The sequence below is a fragment of the Triturus cristatus genome, chromosome 1_1, assembly GCF_964204655.1.
Source record: "Triturus cristatus chromosome 1_1, aTriCri1.1, whole genome shotgun sequence".
Lineage (NCBI taxonomy): Eukaryota > Metazoa > Chordata > Amphibia > Caudata > Salamandridae > Triturus > Triturus cristatus.
This window is the reverse complement of record NC_140579.1, coordinates 613,705,986-613,729,961: the sequence shown is the minus strand read 5'-3', so window position 1 is coordinate 613,729,961 and position 23,976 is coordinate 613,705,986. Positions and strand designations below refer to the sequence as shown.

At 46.5% G+C, this 23,976-nt stretch overlaps 1 protein-coding gene across 5 annotated transcripts in view; it reads right to left on the bottom strand.

Annotated features, from left to right (window-relative positions):
- Positions 1-23,976, bottom strand: part of LOC146870713 (apoptotic chromatin condensation inducer in the nucleus-like) — an 851,523-nt gene that overhangs the window by 786,681 nt on the left and 40,866 nt on the right. The gene's annotated exons all lie outside the window — the stretch shown is intronic.

The window sequence follows — 23,976 nt, the reverse complement described above, 5'->3', positions numbered from 1 at the left end:
AGGCATGCTGGTGAATTACTTGGGGCTCTATATTTCTTGTCCAGCCTTGGTAACACTGCTGGAAGAGAATTAGGGGTAGCCATCAGTCTCAATCCCTCCTTCCAAATAAAATCAATGATTGGGATTGCCCGAACCTGCTTCCTTGGTTGGTCCTTAAAGTCATACAGGAAGCAGTCATCCTCCTTTGTTTCCATGGGGATCAGGAATCTCTTGGTCGCTCTTTCCATAAGTGAATGGAAATTCCCAATGTCCACCGGGGGAGAGTCCACCGGAGCCGGAGCACTTGGAGAAGGAGTTTGTACCTGATAATTATCCCACTCCGACATGATAGACTGATCTACCTCTCCTTCCTCCCTTTCATCGTCTGTAACCTGCGATTGACGAGATGGCAACGGAGAAGGTGGTCTTGGTGACGAACGACGACAACTGTGCTCTTGGCCTGGGCGTCGACGGAAGAGATTCCGCCGTTTCCGAAGGAGGGAAACGTCTATAGTAATCTTGCAACATATACTGCAGATTATCAAGCAGTTCCAATGGCATTTGAACAGACTGCACTGGTGCAGGTGGTGTCGGCTGTGATTCCATATTAGGATCTTCGTACTGGTCATCATCATCATCATCATCATCATCATCATCTTGATATTTGATGAGAAGCTCCGATGGACTCCTTGCAGTCCGAAATCTCTCATCTTCTTCGGAATCGTTATCCTCCGATTGTAAAAGTTGCGCCAGCAATTTTAGAGGCGATATAGCTTCTAAAGACGATCCTCTGCGCTGAAGAAGCGTAGTCGCTGTTGCCCTTTGATCAGACACGACAGACGCCGGAGTCGCAGTCCACACCTGCATATCCATGCAGGTAGATAGAGGAGGTGGTGACAATCGCGACGACGGTGGTAATCCGGACGTTGAAGCCATTTTCGATGACGAGGTTGTTTGTCGACGAGATGGCAGTCGTCGACGACGGGACAATCTTCGTCGACGAGGGTGCTGACGATGAGGTAATCTTCGCCGACGAGGGAGTCGTCGACGGGGCACGCTTCGTCGACGAGGGCGTCGATGCGTCCATCTTCGCCGACGTATGGATCTTAGTCGACGAGGCATTCTTCGTCGACGGGGCAACTGTCGACGGCACCACAATCTTCGTCGACGGAGTAGACGTCGACGAGGTAGTCTTCGTAGACTGAGCAACTTTCTTGCTTCTTACCGTCGACGGAACGGAGACGAGGGATGACACCTCCTTCGTCGACGAGATGGGTTTAACACTCACCGAGACCAGCGTAGACGGCGATGAAGCGGATGACATTATCATTGCAGGTCTCGGCGACGAGAATGTAATAGTCGATGTTGAAACCGCGTCGACGATAATAACAGTCGACGCCACTGCCGTCGACGGCAATCTCACTTGAGGCAAATTCCTCTCAGGAAAACTTTTAGCTGGCAGATTTTTTCCTGATTTCCTCGGGGGCGTAGAGGGCTTGGATCCTGAAGGTGGAGACGTCTTCTTAGATGAAGACGAAGACTGACCCGAGCCCTTAACAGACTGGGCTCTCCGACACCTTCGCCCCAGTAGAAGAAAACTCTTCTTCAGCCACCCTTTTCCTGGAAGAGAAAGGACCCAGAGGCAGTTTCTATCCCTGACAAAGGATCATCTTTATCCTTAAGCTTCTGTAGCCACAGAAGACGTCCTTCCCTATCCCTTAAGGTCTTCTGAGGGAAAGTCCGGCAAATCTTGCACTCCTTCACTTCATGATCAGGATAGAGGCAATAGATGCATTTTTTGTGAGGGTCTTCAGAAAAAAGCCGAAGCTTTCCGCAGGACTCACAAGGTCTGAAGAGGGATCTTTTTGTAGTTGACATCCTAGAAGTTGAAGAAACAGTAGAAACTTGAAGAACTGAGCAGAGCTCAGGGAGACTCCCTTCACACGACGTGCGGTAGAAAATCTGACAGCCTGAGCCTCTGAGGAGAACATTCTGGTGGGTGTTGTCGCCTGATTGGCTGCAGTTTGGACTGGATATAATGACAGTGATAGTCATAGCTGTGGAAGTTTTTTCCCTTGCAGCTTAGGCTACTTTACTTCCTGGTTCAGGTTACCAGGGTTTTTTGGTTGTTATATGCATAATTACTGCTTTATGTACCGTGGGACTCCCACTCCGACGACGGGGAATGATTCAGGCATGTGAATCTATGAAAGACACCCCAAATACTGGAGAAGAGGTGTCCTGCCTCAGATCCCTAGGCAGCGGTACCCCAACAGGGGTACATACATGGCACTAGAATATCCTAGGGATAAATACAGCTCTCTCCCACGAGGTTAGGACTGGAGCTGTGCTTCCGTAGAGCTGCAGACACTTTAAACATGCCTATTTCAAAGTGGAATACTCTGCTAAAACAGCTTCCACTAATTTCAGGCTGAAAATGAATGATTATGAGGAAAATAAAGTGCCGCACAAATGCCGCTAAATTTCCCTATTTGTGCCGCTAAATTTGCTAATCCATGCCGCAATATCCTGGGGGGTCTGACTAGGCTTCGGTCTACTGTACTAAGCACTAACATCAAAGAGATATTGAATAAACCGACATGTATTTATTTAAAGATTAAGTGAAGTTAAAGAAAGAAAATAAGTAACTAGGGTGTCCTGCACCTCTCAACTTTACCACTCATTTTTAAGTTGAGCATTCGAGACCTCTTGTATTAACTTTAGTATATACTTATAGATGTATGGACTTAGTGGGCTCTGGAGATCAGCCCTAGGATTGGTCTGCTTCCACTTAGGGACTTTTTTTTTTCTGTTCAACTGCCTCTATTTAACTTTCTTGATAGAAAACGACCAGCAGAGGTCAGTAAAATACCAGAATCACTTTAGCATTCTCTAGATTACACTCCATAGAAATGGTCTTCCACGAGCACCCGTAGACAATATTGACATCAAATCTTGTATTTTCAGTGATATGACCACCAAAGGTCCTGATTTCATATTAAAAACAGAGCTTTGGATTATACCATTTCCCGCTGAAAGGAAATCTCTCTCCATGTGGCCCCATACATAGCGTGTCACGCAGTTTGGTGGTTACTCTTTCCCCCCCCCCCCCCCCCCAGCCCTCCCACCCCCTCCCCCCCCCCCCCCCCCATGTTGAAGAACAGTAGATGTTTCAGCACCCAGGCTAATTTGTTGCATAGCTAAATACATACAAGGTCCTAAAGGTGAGACCGATTGCAAATGCATGTTAAACATCTTGCACCAAAAGTGTAAACATTTTATCAGGTCTCTTCCAAATTAAAAAAAGCGTACTTCATGAACATGCCAGGCCTCGAAAAATCCTCTCGCAATGTTACGAGATTCGATTTTTACAGGTCAAGCTATTTTAGGCATTTACTCGTCCGTGCTGGCGATTTAACTTAAACTGGAAGGAACAGGTGTTCTGTTCATTCAGAAAGTTGATGAGCAATAAAGACACCTTTAAATCTTGCTTATGTTTTGACACATTTGCTGTCTGATCAAGGACAGAGGTCCAATATCCGTTTGTCTATTTACTAAGTGTTGCTTACCTGTCCCTGGAAAATGTTTAACTTATCTCTCTATTATTATAGTTGGTGCATTTTGTCAAGTGAGTTATCTGAAAATAATTGTGAAATAAAAGGCGGTAAAATGTCAGTTTGTTTTCTAAGACAACAACATTTAAACAGCTTGTAAATTAATAGTACAAGGATTTTAAAATAATTCAGGAATTATGAAAGAACTTTTTTGTAATTCAGAAGTGAGATGTAAACAAGGATTCACATAGGTAGAAAACAAACCAGAACACTTTACTTAGTGATGTGCCAATGACATTTGCAGAAACTCGATTTCCAGACACTGAACACTATATAGTTTTAAAACAACGTCCGTGGGAAATTCTGTGGTCATTTAAATGTAAAATCGACTGCTTGCAAATGAAAATGTGCTGCCACTTTATGCTTTATGTATTTATTAAAAGTGACAATTTTTTAACATGAGTTGAGAAACATTCCTGCCCCCACACTGAGGACTATGGGGTTAATGAACTGAGGCAAGTCAGCGGCCATGTGTATCCTATATCTGGCTAGATTTGTATTATATATGGAGCAAAGTTTGGTTAGTCTATTAAATCAAACAAGGTTTTTCTGTGCAGCAGACACGCTGAACTCGCGTATTTGACAGTGCTCTCATATGTGATAAAGAAAATGACGTCTCAGTGAATTAAAATACTTGCCCAGAATCACATAATTTGAAACCAGTTTATGGGTCAAAAGCATTATAATTAGGGCTCCCGGTTTTATGGTATTTATTTTTTTGCCATTTCCGTCTGTATTTATCCATATTTATTTTTTGGGCATTTTTTCTGTATTTATCCACATTTATTTTTGCCACAAGTAAAAGACAACGCTACAGCTAGTATTTTTCCACATTTATTTAAATTGACAATGCACATATGCGCTCACTTAAACTAGCGATTTGTAGTGGCTTTAGCAGTGGTTTAAATGGTCCGGTACTGAGTAATGTGAAAAGGAGAGTACCTCACAAGCAAAATCAAGCAATGAAGATTAGAGGAACATATAAATATCAGAAATTGCTATAGCCATATATACAACACCATAACTAACATACCCTAAAACAAGACAAGACCTGTTGGTATAACTAATGCTTGTTAGCAGTATCAGATGAATGAGTAATTAATAATGTTTTTTGTTGTGAATTAGAGTTTAAAATCATGCAATTCTGGAAATATTAGACTGTGAATTAAGTATTACTAAGGTATGTGGAAGGGAAGCAGTCTTAGAGTGATTGAATCTATCACGTGTTTCCATTCATACTGTCCTTTGCATGTTTTCACTCTTTATACACTTTTATTCTTTCTCTTCCAACATCTCGCTGAAATTGTCCACAAGCACGTCATGTCAGTGTTGTTAAAATCTACAAAACAGATAGTAAAAGGAAATAGTCTTCGGGAATGCAGTATGGAATAAACTGTGTGAAATGTGAATAGGGTGTTTAGTACTCCTTGAGAACTTCGACTTCTTGCCAGCCCGCACTGCTGGTTTTGCTGCAGAGGAGACTGGCCTCCGTGGACAACGATCTGCTCTCTGAATCAGACCGGCTGCCTGGGACCAACATTATGTTTGGGGGAAGGAGGGGCTCCACCGACTGCCAGATGACCCTTCGGTAATTGCAACACAGAGGGGAAAACATCCTGCCAATACCACTTAAGTTAAGAGGCAAGGACAGCCTAGGGCAGCTCAGTTTAAAAGAACCAAACTGCCCGTTTCCGCCTGGAATCTCTGCACTACTAGTGCATAGAAGTGACTGTCTGGGGTGCCTTGCTAGCATCTAAAACAGAAAGCGAGGAACTATCAGATCTGTGTGACGCTGCAGCCAGTTCCCCGTTCGGATACTGATCGCCAGATAGTTATTTTCTTTCATATGTTGAAGAGTGCACGAGGAAAGCCTGTGGGGCGGCCAGCCCGACGGGGGGCTTAATTAATCACAAGGCAGTTGGCTCTCGACGGCGGGTCTTCCTTCCAGGACAGGAGCTGCTAATACATAACACCAGGAGCCTCAAACAGGCCGAAAAAGAGCCGGTAAACAGACAGCAACAGAGAGGAAATTATCACACATCCCAGCCTCGGTTCTGGGATGAAATCTCAAAATCAAGGCCTCAGAGGATGCAGATTGTCACGGTGGAAAATATTCCTTTTTCTAATGCTGCAGCACTGTGAATTGAAGTGCTTAAAACGTGCACTGTATGCGGCCTGGGACAGGAGGTCGTGGCTGGATTCGAGCAGGCCAGCTTGGCAACATTTTCTAGTATTTTTCCGTTTCTAAATATAAATACAAAGGAAATATAGATTTCCGTCTGTATTTATATGTAAAAATCCGTAAAACGGAAAACCGGGAGCCCTAATTATAATCAAGGCTCCCCGTTTTCCTGATTTCTACAGATAAATACAGACAGAAAACTATTTCTTTTCCAAGCTGTATTTGTTTTTAAATGTGGATAAAAACAGAAAACTGATTCTTTTTTGAGTGATTCTAAATGCTTTCAATCAGGACTGACAAGCAGTAGTGCAGATTGACAGGTAAGGGATTAAAAAGAGAAATGAATTATAGTAAAGAGGCTTAAACAGTAGTATGTATGCATAGCCTTAATCCTAAAATGTTAATGTTTTCATATTAGTGCATTGATTTATCTGTAGGTGTTCATATCATTGAAACTTGTAGGTGTTCAAGCATGAATGTACATCAGTTAGATAAATGTGGAAATCTACTAATTCCAACTTCAGTTATTTACAAAACCAAAAATAAATATGGACGAATGCAGATAACTTTAGCACAAAATAAATATGGATAATAGAGACGGAAAAGTCAAAAAAATAAATACCATAAAACTGGGAGACCTAATTATAATGAAGTTGAGTAGATTTTTTAAGTCACCAGACCAGCAGGTCGCGTAACATTCTTAGGATTTTTCGAGGCCTGCATGCAAAATCATTTCACCTTACTACATCAGATTATATCAGTGCGTTGAGAAGTATTTTGTTTAAAGTGATTGTGTTCAAACAAATTTAAAAACAAATTCTTCCCTCCACCCTAACAACAATTGCAATAGTAAACCAAGAGTTAATTCAGTTATGTACATCCTCGAGTGGACTGGGTTTCTATTCTACATGAACAACAATAGAATGTATCAAACACGGGAGGATTTTGTGATGCGCATATACTAAAGTCATATTTTGAGATCCACCTATATGTGATAATGAAGAAAAAAAAAAAAGAGGGGAAGTGTTAGACCTGCCAGCCCTTTGGCTGTTCCCTCATTTTTTTCCTTTTTTTCCCCTTTACCCTCCAATTTTTCTGTCCACTAGTTTTGTTTTTGGTGTTGACGTAGAGGCTCTGGGTGCCTTATTTTCACTGATTGAGGGTGAGGCGCAAGGTGCTTCTCTAAAATGGAGGGAGGGAGAGAGCTCGTACACAAAATGGTGGCCTAAACTGTCACCTCAGAGCCTGGGCCATAGACTGTCATGAGGGGTTCCAGACCCTTCTGGCCCACTCTGGCCAGTCAGGGCCCAGGCTATATATAGAGGTGAGGGGCGGCGGCCATTTTGTAGGAGAAGAGGTAGTCAGGCGTAAGGCATCTGAGTGGGGGAGGTGGGTGCGCTAGAGAAGGAAACTGACAGATCCTAGGGCCTGCTTTTCTTCCTCCTCGGCTGACACTACCCCCTACCTCTTGACCTGACCCTGCCTTCAGCCACTGACCCTGGGATCACCTCAAGCTCTGGAGCTCCCCACCTTGCCAGGACTCCTGAGGAGAACGGGGAAATAGAGTGATTATCTCTCCTGACTTTGCCTGGGACTCTTCTATCCTTTGACGCCACTGGCGTGTGGCCTACCACTTCCTAGCCTGCCTGTCCTGAACTGGGGCAACACTGAGGGAGAAAGGGGGTGCTTGGCGCGTAAGAAATCGCCACCCCTAGCCTGCAGATCACCCCCTTAACTTTGGCCACCCCCACTGAGAGACCCCATAAGGAATCACTCACCGCTGCGGCCCAAGGCCCGTACGGTTAACCCTCCTGTCACCCGGGGCTTGTGAGGAAGACTGGGACCCCTCCGCTGCCGTCGCAGCTTTTGAAACACGGCCCTTTATGTGGAGAGAGAGCCGCTGGAGTTCCCCGTAGGCCGCATTAGGCCTGAGGCCCAGAAACTTGGATCACGTGACGGGGGCGGACTGCGAGACGCCGCCCCCGCCGATGCACGATTTGCTGACAGGGCCGCGCCCCCGCAGGTCGCGCTGCCAAGGGCGACTGCAGGCGCGAACCCTGGACGAGTGAAGGGAGCCGAGAGCCCTCTTGCCAGAAAGAGACCATCACAAGGGCTTAACTGAGGCCGAAGAACAAGGTAACCCCCCCCCCCCCCCGGGGAAGAGGGCGGGAGGCCTATGTAAGGTCCAGAGCACGCCCCTCCCCCGGGGTGATTCCCGTCAAGTTCGTTGGCCCCAAATCACCCGAGTGAGCCCTCCACCGGCCGAGTTTACTTGCAAGTGCCCACAAGTGAAGAATCCCCTGGGGGAGGAGGGCGGAAGGCCGGAGTGGCCCTGGATTCGCCCCTCCCCTGGGAAAAGTCTCTCCCCGAGCCCGGCGGCCTTCCATGGTTACAGCGGAAGAAGTAACTCGGCTCCTGGCCCCTGCTCTCTCGAGTGAGGGAAGTAACAACTGCAGAGTAAACGGAGCATTTTGGGGGCAAAGGCAGAACCAGCCATGTGTAATAAGCCTATGTAAGGCTAGATTTCAGGCATCCCGGTATGACCAAATCTGAAGTGTTAATGAGCTAATATGAACAGTTCTACAATTAGTAACTCAATTTCAAGAGCATAGTGATAGCTGTGAACTGTCCTATAATTACTGACGTGATAATCAGAGCATTGTGGTTGTCATGTGCGGCGCTATATTTGTTGACTCTTTAAAGCGCTACATCAATGCTATGTGCGGCGCTGTATTTATTGATTCTATTTAAAGTGCTATGTCAATGCCATGTGCGGCGCTATATTTATTGACTCGATTTACAGTGCTAAGTAATTGCTAAGTGCAGCATGATGACTGTATTTAAAACGCTAGTGAATTTGCTGTACTGGCAATCTAGTAACGATGAAATGTTTGGACCCGAATGTGTTTTAGACAGACACGGATTGATTGGATTTGAAACAAAAGAGAAGCAAGATGAAAGATAAAGCTTTTCTAATTACCTGGTGTAGCGTCCTTTTTAAGTGGTGGTATGCTAGAGTGTGAAGTGAGTGTGATGCAAGCACATGTTTCTCGGGCATAGGACTTTCCACTTGAGTCAAGCTACCCTAGGACGATAGGTCCAACAGGAAGTATAAACAGTTGCCTAGGATCACACAACTTGGTAAAGCCTGGAATATTCCCAGATTTTACACTGGGGAGGGAGAGGGTGAATATATATTTATTTTTCTTTCATTCTGCTTCCTCTATACCCACCGTACCACAGACACTGCCCTCCAGTCCCAACCACCACCCTGTTGGCATCAATGCAGCCCTCAGTCACATCACAGACCAAACATTTTGGCCCCTGGGAAAATGGTATCGAGTACCCATGCTTTAGATCAATAGCCTACCCAGGGAAACCTTTATGTTGCCATGTCTTGCACAAGAGAACTCCAGAAATGTGTCTAAAAGTAACTTTATTAGCTGGTTAACAAGATACAGGCAGGAGCCAGGCGGCACGGCGTCCATTCCAAGACATCCGTTAATCCCTCATGTCCTGGACTGAAACCTGTGACAGAATACAACATGCATTCCACGCCACGCTCCAATGCACAATACAATGAAATAACACACCCCGCCCCCCTTTACAACGCAAATAAAAGAATAGCAAATATAGAAAATACACCCAACAGGAAACATATGATAAGAAGAAATACATTACATATTTCTCCAACCATCCCGGAAGAACCCTTTTCTTTTTACCACTGTCACAAACACCCTCATTCACCACAACCGGGTCAACCATTCCAGACTGCATCTCCTCATTCATTCCAGATCGCACCTCTTCCTAACAGCTGCTTCAGCTGCTTCCAAAATCCCTTGGCTCCCACCACCCTCTCCTCAACAATTTCACTACCTCGAACAAGATCAGAAGCCAAACTGGATTGAACAGCACTCCGATCAAAAATCTTCCACCCACTCCGAGTCCTTCTTCCCCTTTTCATGCAAAATGTCTCCTCGCATGGAACCAAAGTTTTGTCCAAGTCTCAAAGCAATGCTCTTAAGATTCCAAACCCTACCATCTTTCAGCCTCACTGCATTACGCAGAATCTCCACCAATTCTTGTGGTGCCCCAAACTTATTCTCACCCTTGAGAACTATACCTGGTTTCCTCACACGAACCCAATCACCGACCTTCACCTGCACTTCCTTCACTCCATGGCTTTTATCATCATCATGAACTAAACTTTTATTGTGCACTCCCCCCAAACTGCTTTTCACAGCTGCAGCTGACCACTGCTCCACCATGCCATCAGAAAGCCAACTCGGGTTAAACTTACTCCTGGGTTTCCTATCCCTCAGCATGACAAAAGGAGACAAACCAGTGGCACTACGAGTGGTCACCCTATACGCCCAAACAGCGTTTTGTAGTTCCAATCCTTTTGCTTACACATAGCTGCCTGAATGACTCCCTTCAACACACAGTTAAACCGGTCAACAGTACCATTGACGATGGGATTGTTAAGAGCCGTGGTCTTGTGCTTAACTCCAATTCTTTCAAAATACCATCTGGCACTTCTAGAAGTGAATTGCACCCCATTATCACTCAAAAGGCTGACAGGTAATCCTTCCACCACAAACAACTTGTCAATAAATCCGAGAACCGTATTAGTGTCCACCTTCTCCACAACTGGTCATTTGGAAAACAAATCAATGGCAACTAAACCATACTCTTAATTCACCGACTACGCCAAAAATATCCACCGCCACAACTTCCCATGGTAAATTTGTAATTAGCCCCTCGCTCATTGGTGGTCTTCAACTCTTCAAGCACTTGTCCGCTGAGCAATATACATAACACTTTCTTACAAATCTCTCCACAGCCTTGTCCACTCCTGGCCACCAAAAGACACCTTTGACAATGTTCTTGGTCCTCACCACTACAAAATGGCCTTCATGGCACATTTGTAACAACTGGTTTCTCAAACACTCAGGTGGTATCACTGTCTCCTCTCATGATTAAGTCTTTGTCCACAGTTAATTCCATTCTAACCTACCAAAAGGGTCTCAAATCATCAGGTACACGATCCTTGTTAGGCCAACACTTGCACAAATACTCCGACACCACTTGTAAACTACTGTCTCTAAGTTGTTCTCCCATCCACTCAGTTTTTTTGATAGCTGGTACTCCAGAGTCATGAATAAATGCAATGTTAAAATTTCCCCATGGATCATCCATACACTTCCATTGGAACCGGTAACCTGGACAGGCAATCCGCCACAACATTCTCTCTGCCAGGCAAATAAATTAATTTGTACACATTCAGGGCGGGGTCTCCCCTTCACGGTGGGGTCCCTGTATAGCCCTAACGAACAACGGGAGCGCTTCTTGCGCTCCGCGCTGGAGGATGTCACTGCCACGCAGGACAGGCACATTATCCTCGGAGGCGACTTTAATATGGTCTTCGATTCGGCCTTAGACAGATCCGCACACCGCTCTCCGCAAACTGGGGAATTCTCGGCCGGGTGTAAGGCGCAGCTGGCGGAGTTGGACCTCCATGACCTCTGGCGTCGCATGCACCCTACTGACAGGGGCTATTCATACTACTCCCACGCACAAAACTTATGCGAGGCTGGACCACCTCCTGGTCACAGTGCCGGTGTGTGCACTAGCCACCGCGACGGAGATGGGGGTGGTCTCCCTGTCTGATCACGCCACGGTCACCGCCACCCTGTCTGCTGCCAATCTCGTGCCCGCCAAGGGTTTGGCGTCTACAGGACACCTTACTGCACAGGAAGGCGGTAGTCAAGCGCGTAACGAATGCTATTCGGGACTATTTGTCCCATAATGACGACTCAGATACCTCCCGGGTGACACAGTGGGCTGCACTGAAGGCTGTACTTCAAGGGGAGTTTATAGCTATCTCTTCGGCTGACAATAGGGAGCAGCAGCACAAGAGGGAGGAGCTCACCCAGCAGGTCCGCGAACTTGAACATATGCACCGCAGGACGGGGCTCCCCGAATCTGGCGGCAGCTCAAGGAGGCGAGGAAGCTCCTGGCGGCCCTGGACATGGACCGCGCGGAGTACGCAGCTTTGCGCCTGCGCCACGCCTATTATACGGGAGGGGACAGATGTGGCCGACTGCTGGCAAACAGGCTCAGGGTGGCACGACAACAGCAGCTGGTGAGGGAGATCTGACTCCACGGGGTCGACGGTTACGGAGGACGCCCATATAGCCGAGACCTTGCGCAGGTTTTATGCCAACCTCTACTCTGGGGACCCCCCGGATGCACCTGCGACGACGGCGTACTTGGACTCGGTCTCCCTCCCCTCCTTGGCGATACCTTGACAGGGATATACGAGTCGAGAAAGTGATTTCCGCCATTGCCAACCTTAAGCATGGAAAAGCCCCGGGCCGGATGGCTATACGTCCCTTTTCTACAAAACGTTTTGTGCGATGTTGGTCCCGCTCCTCACACGCCTCTTCAACTCGTTCTCTGCTCCTGGAGCCATTCCGCCGGACCTGTTGCGAGCCTCTCTCGCGGTTATCCCCAAGCCGGGGAAGGACCGGACGCAATGCGGTTCCTACAGGCCGATATCACTTTTAAATGTAGACTTCAAGCTGTACACCGGGATCCTGGCGGCCCGATTGGCCCCCCCCACCTACCGGGACTTATAGACCCGGACCAGGCGGGCTTTGTTCCGGGAAGGCAGACGGTGGACAACACCAAGCGGATAGTTCACCTTATAGAAAAGGCATCACGGATTCCCGGGGAGAGAATGATGCCCTCAGTGGACGCTGAAAAGGCGTTTGACCGCTTTCACTGGCCTTATCTGGAGCAGGTTCTGCTGAAGGTGGGTATAGGGGAGAAATTCCACTCTATGATTCTCAATTGCTACAAATTGCCGACGGCGGTAGTGCGGGTGAATGGCTATAGCTCCAGGAGTTTTGACATCGAGAGGGGCACGAGGCAGGGCTGCCCGTTGTCACCTCTGCTCTTCGCCCTGAATATGGAGCCCTTTGCCCAGAGGAAACGTCACAATCCAGCGGTGAAGGGGGTGAGGTTTGGTGGCTTCACTCATGCCGTTAGCCTTTATGCAGACGACGTCATACTGTCGCTGGATGATCCGCTCTCTGCCCTTCCGGCATGTCTCGAGGAGTTGAACTCGTTTGCTACGGTCGCGGGCTTCAAAATGAACGTGGGGAAATCGGAGGCCTTGGATGCGTCTCTCACGCCAGCTACCAGGACCTACTTACAAGGCCCTTTCCAGATGCTCTGGTCGACAGATCTGGTGCCTTATTTAGGGATCTAGCTAGCTCCCACCCTACCGGCTATGGTGGCGGCTAATTATGCCGCCTTGAGCAGGAAGATTCGGGAGGAGATAGGCCGGTGGGACAGCAACGCCCTTTCGTGGCTGGGCAGAATAGCTGCCGTTAAAATGACTGTCTTACCCCAGATTCTGTATCTGTTTAGGGCGCTGCCGCTGCCTGTTGGCTGGATCCAGCAGACGCAGTCGGACCTGGCGCATTTCATATGGCGGGGCAAGAAGCCCAGGATGAAGAGGGCACTCTATGCTGAGGCCGGGGGACTGGGGATTCCAGGTCTCCGCAAGTACTTTCAAGCGGCGCACCTGCGCTACCTGGTGGAGTGGAGCAGGTGGGAATCCGACAAGCACTGGCTCTTTCAGGACCAGGCGGTTGCGGGCAGGCCCCTGCAGGAGGTGCCTTTCCTACGTAGGGCTCACCGCCCTGCGAATCTATACGCCTTCGTCACGAGGGTACCCCTGCGGGTCTGGGATGCCACCAACGCCACGCACGGCCTGACAACATTCCCTTCGCCACTCACGCCTCTGATTGATAACCCTGACTTTACCCCGGGACTGGAGAGGGGGGCCTTCGCTCACTGGCGTGCGGCGGGGTGTTGGGCCCTGTACCATATGCATACATGCCAACATTTCAGAAGAGCAAAGTGGGAGATTTAAATAAAAATAAATAAATAAATCGGGAGAATGGGGCCTTCAATCGGGATTCTGTCATGTATGGACTTTGGAAGTGGCTGCTGCAGGATCGGACATTTAAAAGCAAATTCACGTGTTTTTTTTATCACCTTTCAGAAGCATGGAGCGCAATGGCAGGCAGAGAAAGAGGGGGGATGCAAGAGTCGTGCACTGGCCTGGCAGGTTGCGGTCAGTGCATACACCCCCCTCCCTCCCCCATCAGCCCCGGCTGAAACAGCTTCCGGGCACAGACACAGCCCCCCCCACCAGTACTTCACAGGTGTTTAAAAGACCATTCGGTTGTTAATGGGGCTTTGTTGGTTTTCACCCCTTCTAGAGCCCCTGCATCGCCATTCTGAATATTGCTGGAAGAATTAGTAGTTACACAATACCAAGCCCTGTCAGCTGAAACCCCGAGGAATCGGGTTTTTGCTTGCAGGAATCGGGAGGCTTGCCTTCAAAAATCGGTAGTCTCACGCCTGAATCGGGAGTGTTGGCATGTATGCATATGTACGACCCGGAGGGGGTCGCCCCCTTCCTGCGCTTCCGACAGGAATACGCGCTCCCGGAGACTGAGAGGTTGCGTTACCTACAGGTTCGCCATTGGGCGTTGCACCCACAGGTGCAGGAGACGGCCGATAGGAGATCCCTCCCTTATGAACGCTGGCTTTTAACTCGCACGTCCAACGCGAAGCTGATAACTGACCTTTATAAGCTTTTACAACCACCCTCCTCACACTTCCATAATCCAGGAAGGGAGCGCTGGAAGAGAGAATTGGGCAGGTCACTGAGTCACAAAGAATGGGAGCAGATGGCATATAGGGCCAGGCACTCGGCATACCATATGGGACTCACTGAAACATTGACCAAAATATCGACATACTGGTACTACTCCCCGGAGCGTGTACACAACATGGACCACAGCAAAGATAACGCCTGCTGGAGGGGATGCGGGCGGGTGGGCACGCTGACACATCCTGTGGGACTGTCCGCTCCTCGACTCTTACTGGAAAGAGGTGCTAGACGATATAGACTCCCATTTTGACACGGAACTGCCACGCCTCCCAGCATACATATTACTATGCCTCCCGAACGGGTTGATGTATCCCTTAAGATCTCGCAGGGGTAGGCAGATAGCTATTGCGCTGGGATCGGCGATGCAGAACATTCTCGCACACTGGCGCTCCACGACACTCCCCACTGTCACGGGCTGGCTTCATAGATTGTGGCATGTGCTGGGGATGGAGACACTGTCGCTTACAGTGGCAGGGGATATAGAGCAGTTCAATGATCTCTGGCAGCCGTTTCAGTCCCTGCTGGTTACTGAATTTATGGAACTGACCTGCCCGAGATATCGCCTCTTGCGGCTTACGACGCTAGAGGAATCGGCCTCCTGAATGGACACGTGGCAGGGATCCTTCATAGGGGGGTGGCGGGGGATGATCAGACCTATGCACTGGACGAGGGGTGGGCTGGGGTAAGGGGAGGGTGGTGGGGGGGGCTTTTTACGAATTTTGCAACACTGCTCATCTTAGAGTGTCATAGCGGACGAATGTTTTGTTGGCATGTTCTTTGAGGGGCCTCCTGCCCAGTATATGGCCCTCGCCGCGGTGACCTGACACCTTCTACGATTTGTATTGTTTGTCTCTATGTGTTGCACCAATAAAATACCTTAAACCTAAAACTACTCAACGCACCCACCTTTTCTAAATCTGATTTGACTCGACAAAAGTCTGTCGCACACTCAGCAGTCCACTCAAATTTTGTATTCCCTCTCAATAATGAACATATGCTATATATTTTACTAGCAAAATTTGGGATGAACTTTGCACAGTACTCAACCATACCCAAAAATGACCTTACTTCATCTTTACTAGTTGGAGCAGGAGAACCCACAATAGAATTAACCAATGATGGTTCGGGTTGTAGACCTACTTCACTTATTACATGTCCCAAACAAGACACGCTCCTCTGTGCAAACTTGCACTTACTAAGCTTCACAGTCAATCCAACACATCCAAAACTTTCTTCAACTTGCCATAATGTTCTTCCTTGCACCTGGCAGAGACTAAAATGTCGTCCTGAAAAAAACTTAGCCCACTCATTTTCCCAAACAGTCTATGTATCAAACGCTGAAGCACAGCAGCCGCCGATGGAAGGCCGAAAGGCATGCGTTTAAATTGGTAACAACGATACGGCATTATAAAAGCTGTACGTTTCCTTGATTCAGGCTTATCACTTGGTGGTATGCCGCTGAAAGATCAATGGTGGAGAACCAAGTTGCTCCCTTAAGAGACAACACCATCTCATTGATCTTAGGCAACGGGAACCTTTCGATGACGATATTGTTATTCAGGTGGCGCAAGTCTATGCATAAACAAATGTTTTCATTGCTCTTGCGTGCTACCAACACCAGAGAAATCCATTCAGAACTTTCCACCTCTTCAATGACATCCTTTTCAATCAATCCTAACTCTTTTGCCACTTCATCTCTTATTAACATAGGAATTGCTCTTACTTTGTGCACTTTAGGTTCTGCATCCTTTTTGAGTACAATAGTATGCGCGTACCCATTAAGAGCTCCCAATTTCTTTCCAAAAACCTTAAGAAAATTTGCAGTCATAACATCTTCCAGTCTACGAGTATCATCCACAATAGGTACCTTCTCCTCGCTATTAGGGTCTAGAATAATGTGCAAATTCTTCTGATCCATCCAACCTAGTACTGATAGAGCTATTTTAGCCGCGTAAAGCTTTCCTCTTGCTGAACTCCCTTTGAATAACAAAGTCAACCACCTGAAACATAGCATATTGATTTTCTCACCAGTGAAACTCACAGGGTTACCATCTTTATTTAGTTTGAAAAGTTTTATATAGTGCTAGCTTGACCCGTAGGTATCAGAGCACTTTACATACATACTGTAAAGAAAAACAGACGGAAATTGCATTACATAGTAGGCAGGCAGTAAGGAAGCAAAACCAGGGATAAAAAAAAAAAAAATACAGCATGGAAGATAAGGTGGTTAACACAGTCCGGTCGCCAACTATCCTTGAATGTCAAGAGAGAGGAGTAAACTCGGATATTAAAGTCTAGGTTAGTTGACGTTGGTCAGGAAAGTATTTGCTAAGGAGATGGATTTTCAGGTCCCTTTTGAAACAGGAGAAGGAGGGGTTGCATCCGAGGACTCTAGGGAGAGCATTCCACATCCTGGGAGCGTTGCCAGAAAACGATCGGTATTGTGTGGTTTTCTTCTTCAGTTTAAGAGTGAGTTGGAGCTTCTCAGCGATCTGGATTGACCTGCTCTTACCAGTTTGTTGTTCAGGTAGTTAGGGGCCGGAGAGTGAAGGGTTTTGTGTGTGATGCAGGCCAGTTTGTAAATACATCTCCCTTCCATGGGAAGCCAGTTCAGGGAGTTGAGAGCTGGAGTGATGTGATCAAATCTTTTTACTCCAGATACGAGTCGAGCGGCCATGTTCAACACTGCCTTTAGAGGGGCTAGGTGAGCTTTTGGAGTCCGTTAGGATGGCGTTCCCGTAGTCGATTTTAGAGAGAACTAAGGATTGGACTACTGTCTTGAGGTCATCATAGGGAAGAAAAGGTATCAATTTCTTGGTGTTTTAGAGAGAAAAGAGGACTTTTTGCCGAGTTTTTGATGTGGGCCTCCATAGATAAGTCCCTAGGCATCACCCTTGACAAGAACTTAACTGAGTCGGATAGGACGATGGGGCAGTTTAGGGTGACCAGATTCTTGAGCCACTCTTGGATTGGACGATGGTTGCTTTTTGGAGAGAATAGGATTAGTTCCGTTTTATCTGGGTTGAGCTTCAAGTGGTTAGCGTTGAACCAAGCTTGGATCTCGGTTAGAGTGGCATTGAGGTGTTGGATGTCGCTGGGAGACTTGATTTTGAAATAGATTTGGGTGTCATCAGCGTAAAGGTGGTAATTCACTCCAGTTTTTTTCAAGATGATTGTGAGGGGCTCCATGAAAAGATTGAAGAGGTCCGGGGAGAGGATCGAGCCTTGCAGGACCCCAAGTGTGACTTTTGTTGGCTTCGAGAGACGAGAGTTAATTTTAATTTGTTGCGAGCGGTGTTGAAGGAAGGAGGTGAACCATTTTAGTACTGGGCCATTGATGCCGGAGCGCTTCGACATGGTCTCCAGAAGCGCTGGATGATTTACTGTGTTGAATGCTGCAGATAGGTCAATAAGGATGAGTAGGCAGGCATCACCTTCATCTAAAGCCTTGTGAATATCATCAGAGACGTTGAGCATAGCTGTTTCCGTGCTAGCCTTTCCTGAATCCTGATTGAAAGGTGTCAAGGAGGTTGAACTCATCAATGTGTTTGTTGAGTTGGTGGAGAACGCATTTCTCCAATGTTTTTGCAAGGAATGGGAGGTTGGAGATAGGTCTGAGGTTGTTGAGATCATTAGGGTCGGCCCGTTTTTTTGAGAATGGGTGTGATTTGTCCAAGTTGAAGGGAGTCTGGGACACAGCCTGAGGTGAGCGAGGCGTTGATGATTTTTGTCCAGAAAGGGGAAACGGTATGGTTAAGTTATTTTATGATTGTGGATGGGATGGGGTCCATAGTGTGGGAGGGAGGTTTTAGGTTAGAAATTATACTGAAAACCTCATTATCCGACATTAGCTCAAAATCGGACCAATGTGCATTGTTTTTCAGCTGGAGGCAGACCTCATTGTCCTTGGTAAGAACTCTTTCTGAATGATATGGGGTGGTTAGAGTGGGGCAGGTTAAGAGGGAAGGAGGGTTAGAGGTTTGGATGAAGGATTGATCAATTTGAGACTTTATTAGTGAAGGTGGCAATTTCTTCACAACGCTCATTGGTGGCTTTGATTTCTTGAGAGGGAGTGTAGTTAGTTTGGCTTTTGACAATGTTGAAGAGTTTTCTCGGTCTGTTTTTTGCCAGATCTAGTTGGCTGCGGAAGAAAGACGCCTTTTCACTGAAAATGTGTTTTTTGTATGCTTGCCGAGCAGATCTAAGTTGCTCTAGGTGTAAGGTCGAGAGGTTTAGTCTCCAAGACCTTTCCGTTTGTCTGAGTTAACGCCTTTCCTCATTCAGATCCACGTTAAACCAGAGTTTAGTTTTGGTTCGCCTCAATTGTTTGAGTGGAGCTACTTGGTCTAGAACCTCTGTCATTTTTTAGTTAAAGTGTGTAGTGAGGTCATCGGCCGTCGATAATGAGGGTTGGAGTTGAAGATGGGCATGAATCTTGGATTAGAGTTCGGATAAAGGGATTGCTTTGATATTTCTGGTCCAGTGTTTAGGTTTGTCATCACAAATAGGTTGGTGGAATACAAGTGCATCAATCTTGAACAGAATGAGGTGGTGGTCGGACCAGTCAATGTGAGAAATCGCTGTCAGAGAGACCAGATCATTGTTGGTAATGATCGCATCCAGTGTTGCACCTTTGATGCGAGTTGGTTTATTGCAGAGTTGTTTGAGGTTATATATTCCAAGTAGGTTGGATAGGTTCTGGGCAGTGGAGTCTTCTGGGTCGTTCCAGTGGATATTGAGGTCACCCAGGAACACGTCTTTAGTGCCTGTCTTGGAAAACCGCGATATTAGGTCTGTTAGTTCTTCTGGGAAAAGGGTACGCTCTCCAGGAGGATGGTAGATGGTGTGGAATTTGATGGGTGAGGTGCCCTTGGCATTGAGTTCGACACCCAGGTATTCAAACAATAGGTATTCTGCAGGTTTAAGTTTGGTAATCTGTATTCCTGCCTTGTGGATGATGGCTAGTCCTCCCCCCGTTTTGATCGGTCTGTCTTGTCTGAAGATTGTGTACCCTGGAAGGGTGAGAATGTCAAGAATGGGTGTGGAGTGGACATTGAGCCAGGATTCAGTGCGGAAAGCGATGTCAATTTCTTCAGCGAGTAGAGCTTCAGCAATGTCTGAAGCATGTTGTACTGCTGATCTGCAGTTGAGGAGCATGCAAGAGAGAGGACGGAGAGCCTCGATGGGGGAGTAAGGTGGATAGAGGAGTATTGAGCACGAGGTCTAGGCGAGTGGACATTTTTAGGGATTCTGTTAGTGCCGATAATAACAGGGATGGGGAAAGGGGCTGACATCTGGCTCAAAGTGAGGTAAGTCTCGTTGATCTCATCAGGTTGCGGTATCGAAAAGGGTTGGCGATCCCGGTTGGGTCGCAGTGCCTGACTCGCTGACGGACTGGAGGGACGAGGGGTGCACTGAGGGGCCAAGTGAGCGGTATTAAGTGGGGTGGGAGGAAATCTACCCGGGGAGAGGGAGCACGGCGCCTTGGTCCTGTTGAGAAGATCTTGTTGCAAGTATAGGAAATCAGCAGCAAGGGAGTTAATTTTCAGCTCCATTCTATTCAGTTGCTGTGCTATTGAGCTGAAAAAGTTTAAGGTTTTAGGCAGGGGCCGAGAATGACTTGGGTCTTTGGAGGGAGAGTGAACAGGGGTCGGGGATTGGACAGAGTCAGTGGGGTTAGAAGAGGGGGGATGTTGGACGCAGGGAGCCGGATTAGTAATGCTCCCATTCAAGGGGTTCAAAGGAGGAGTAGAGGGTCTACTGTCCAAGTGAGGAGGGAGAGAAATTCTAGGTAAGAAGTCAGATTTCCGGGGAATGTCAATGAGATTAGCGGTGGAGGCAGGTTGTGTATGTGGGTGTGCGATGGTAGAAAACAATTGCTGTCCAATTTTCTTCACTTATAGTATAAGGTGACCCTGAGTCCGCAAACATCTTAGCAGATACACCCCCTATAGATATGTCACACACAGGCTTCCCTTTCACAGAGCTATCAGACATTTAGCACAAAATTCCCTTGCAAGCTCTTAATAAATTTCCAGTTAAAATTCTCATTTTCTACCTCATCCCACACACATTTAACATTGCCTTTCCTTCTCCTACAAACGTTTAAGTGTCCAATTAATCCACAAATACTGCATTTCTTTAAGGCCGCAGGACAATATTTGCTTTACACCAAATTTTCTTTGCTGTCACAACGATAACACCTTTCCTCAGGTTTCTTCTCCTTCCAGGTGCTTCTCTGCAGTTGACGGACCACAGGCCTATTGATTTTGAACTCTGCCCATGCTTTGTACTTTGAAAACTCCCCCTGTATCCCTGTCAGACTCCAAGTTCAGTGGCACAGCTCCATGACATTTCCGCCTTTCTTACAATGGATAATACATCTTCCAATAGTGCATCCCCATTGATCGATAAACGCCCTTGGATCGTCGAATTAATACTGTGCATGACTTATTGATCGCACAATAAAGTCATCGTGCAAACCACCGAATTTGCCAACAGCTAATATTTTAAGATCAATGTACTGATCCACAAGTTCTCCTTTGTTCCATTTTCTTTAAAAGAATTTGTACCTTACACCATCAATGCAAACTTTCGGTGCAAAGTATTTTTCTAGGTCTTTCAATAATGCTTCAAAAACATTTACTTCTTCACTAGCGGTCATCTTGGGCATGCAAGAATATGTCTTTAACCCCACAGGTGCCAGAGAATGTAATAAAAGTTGTTTAATTTATATGCCTTCCTCTTACCAGCCTCATCCACAGCCTTGATGTAATTTACAAAATAATCCTTCCATTCTATCCATTTCATTGCCAGCTGTGGTCCTGCTGCCCAAAATGCATGTGGGGGGCTCATAGAAAAACTCTGCTGAGCCATGACTGTCTCAACCTCTTGATCTCCGTGTTCCATGCAATGCCTTGAGTAATGAGGACTTTTATTTATTTTTTTAAACTGCTCTCTCCTGAAATAATATTGTGCAAGGATTATTCAATACACTCCCATGAACATAGGTACTGGCAACCCAGAAATCTGTACTTGCACCAGTCTATGCAGAACATGAACTAGGATAGTCCTACTTGGTACGAATATAGTGCAACTGGAAAAAAAAATAACCGCCCCGACATTCTCACTTGTTCCAAGTCTTGACCAGCACTCGACTCGTGAATTTTAATCTAATAAATTAACGCTGACGGTAGCCACTAGTTAATAAAGTTGCTCCAGTCCCGACGCTGGAGTTAAATCAGCAATTGCCAAAATGGCCGTCACGCAACGGGACCTCGCGTGATGGTGTAATACGATCCACTCTACCCCGCAATCAACTGCTTACGTCACACTGCAGAATGGACGTACCTCGCACAGGGCTGAGAACACTGCTGCCGCTCAAAAAATGCACCCGATGGCAGTTGCCCAACGGCTTCACGAATCCTCATTAAGTGAGCCTTGCTTACCGTACCCATTTTACGGCAATCGATTTCAATCGCGTAGCTAGGGTAAATAAGGAGTCACGTAATCTTCGTAGATTCATGCAGAAATCCAAATCGTCCTAATACAATAACGTGTAAAGTAAAAAAATATATATATATATTTTTCTCTAAAAACATAACAGGCAGCATACATTAGACATTTTTATTGGTTATGTGATTTTAAGTAGTACTATTTTAAATAAGATGCTTTAGTTATAATGCCATTACTTTTAACAAGCAATAATAAATTGTTTTTCACCCACTGCGGCTGTTCGCGCAGAAACTGGGACGTGAGGTATTACGGCTGTCTTTATCCGCATAGACCTATTGCAATTTGTTATCTATGAGATTTTTTTCATGGAGACGTTTATTTTTGTTAAAAGTGATTGGCGGCGGAGACTACAAAAAAATAAACAAGGCATAATCTACCACTCTATGCCCTTTCTAGAATTGAAAACTTTCAGACTCGAAAGCAGGGAAAGTTTACATTCCCTTCACAGAGTACTTCTGTAGCACCTATGGATGCCACCTGGACTGTATTTTTATATCGAGGTCGGTAAAATTATTTGGACAAAAGCGAAATCGGGGATTTTTGCCCAATGAAAGTAGTGTTCCCGTGCAATTTATAAAATCTATACATTGGGTGTAAAATTGCCATGCCAATCCTACATGAATTCTGACAAGTACTGGTCATAGTCCAACAAACGGAATACATACAATATGACAATAATCACAAGGCTTTAGATGAAGGTGATGCCTGCCTACTCATCCTTATTGACCTATCTGCGGCATTCGACACAGTAAATCATCCAGCGCTCCTGGAGACCTTTTCGAAGCGCTCCGGCATCAATGACAGTACTAAAATGGTTCACCTCCTTCCTTCAACACCGCTCGCAGCAAATTAAAATCAACTCCTGTCTCTCGAAGCCAACAAAAGTCACACTTGGGGTCCCGCAAGGCTCGATCCTCTCCCCGGCCCTCTTAAATCTTTACATGGAGCCTCTCACAATCGTCTTTAAAAAAGCTGGAGTGAATTACCACCTTTACGCTGATGACACCCAAATCTATTTCAAAATCAAGTCTCCCAGCGACATCCAACACCTCAATGCCACTCTAACCGAGATCCAAACTTGGTTCAACGCTAACCACTTGAAGCTCAACCCAGATAAAACAGAACTAATCCTATTCTCTCCAAAAAGCAACCATCGTCCAATCCAAGAGTGGCTCAAGAATCTGGTCACCCTAAACTGCCCCATCGTCCTATCCGACTCAGTTAAGTCCCTAGGCATCACCCTTGACAAGAACTTATCTATGGAGGCCCATATCAAAAACTCGGCAAAAAGTCCTCTTTTCTCTCTAAAACACCAAGAAATTGATACCTTTTCTTCCCTATGATGACCTCAAGACAGTAGTCCAATCCTTAGTTCTCTCTAAAATCGACTACGGGAACGCCATCCTAACGGACTCCAAAAGCTCACCTAGCCCCTCTAAAGGCAGTGTTGAACATGGCCGCTCGACTCTTATCCGGAGTAAAAAGATTTGATCACATCACTCCAGCTCTCAACTGGCTCCCCATGGAAGAGAGGTGTATTTACAAACTGGTAAGAGCAGGTCAGTCCAGAACGCTGAGAAGCTCCAACTCACCCCTTATTCCTCTGAAACTGAAAAAGAAAATCACAATACCAATCGTTCTCTGGCAACGCTCCCAGGATGTGGAACACTCTCCCTAGAGCCCTCAGATGCAACCCCTCCTTCTCTTTCAAAAGGGACCTGAAAATCAATCTCCTTAACAAATACTTTCCTGACCAACATCAACTAACCTAGACTTCAATATCCGAGTTTACTCCTCTCTGTTGACATTCAAGGATAGTTGGTGACTGGACTGTGTTAACCACCTTATCTTCCATGCTGCATTTTTTCTATCCCTGGTTTTGCTTCCTTACTGCCTGCCTACTTTGTAATGCAATTTCCCTGTTTTTCTTT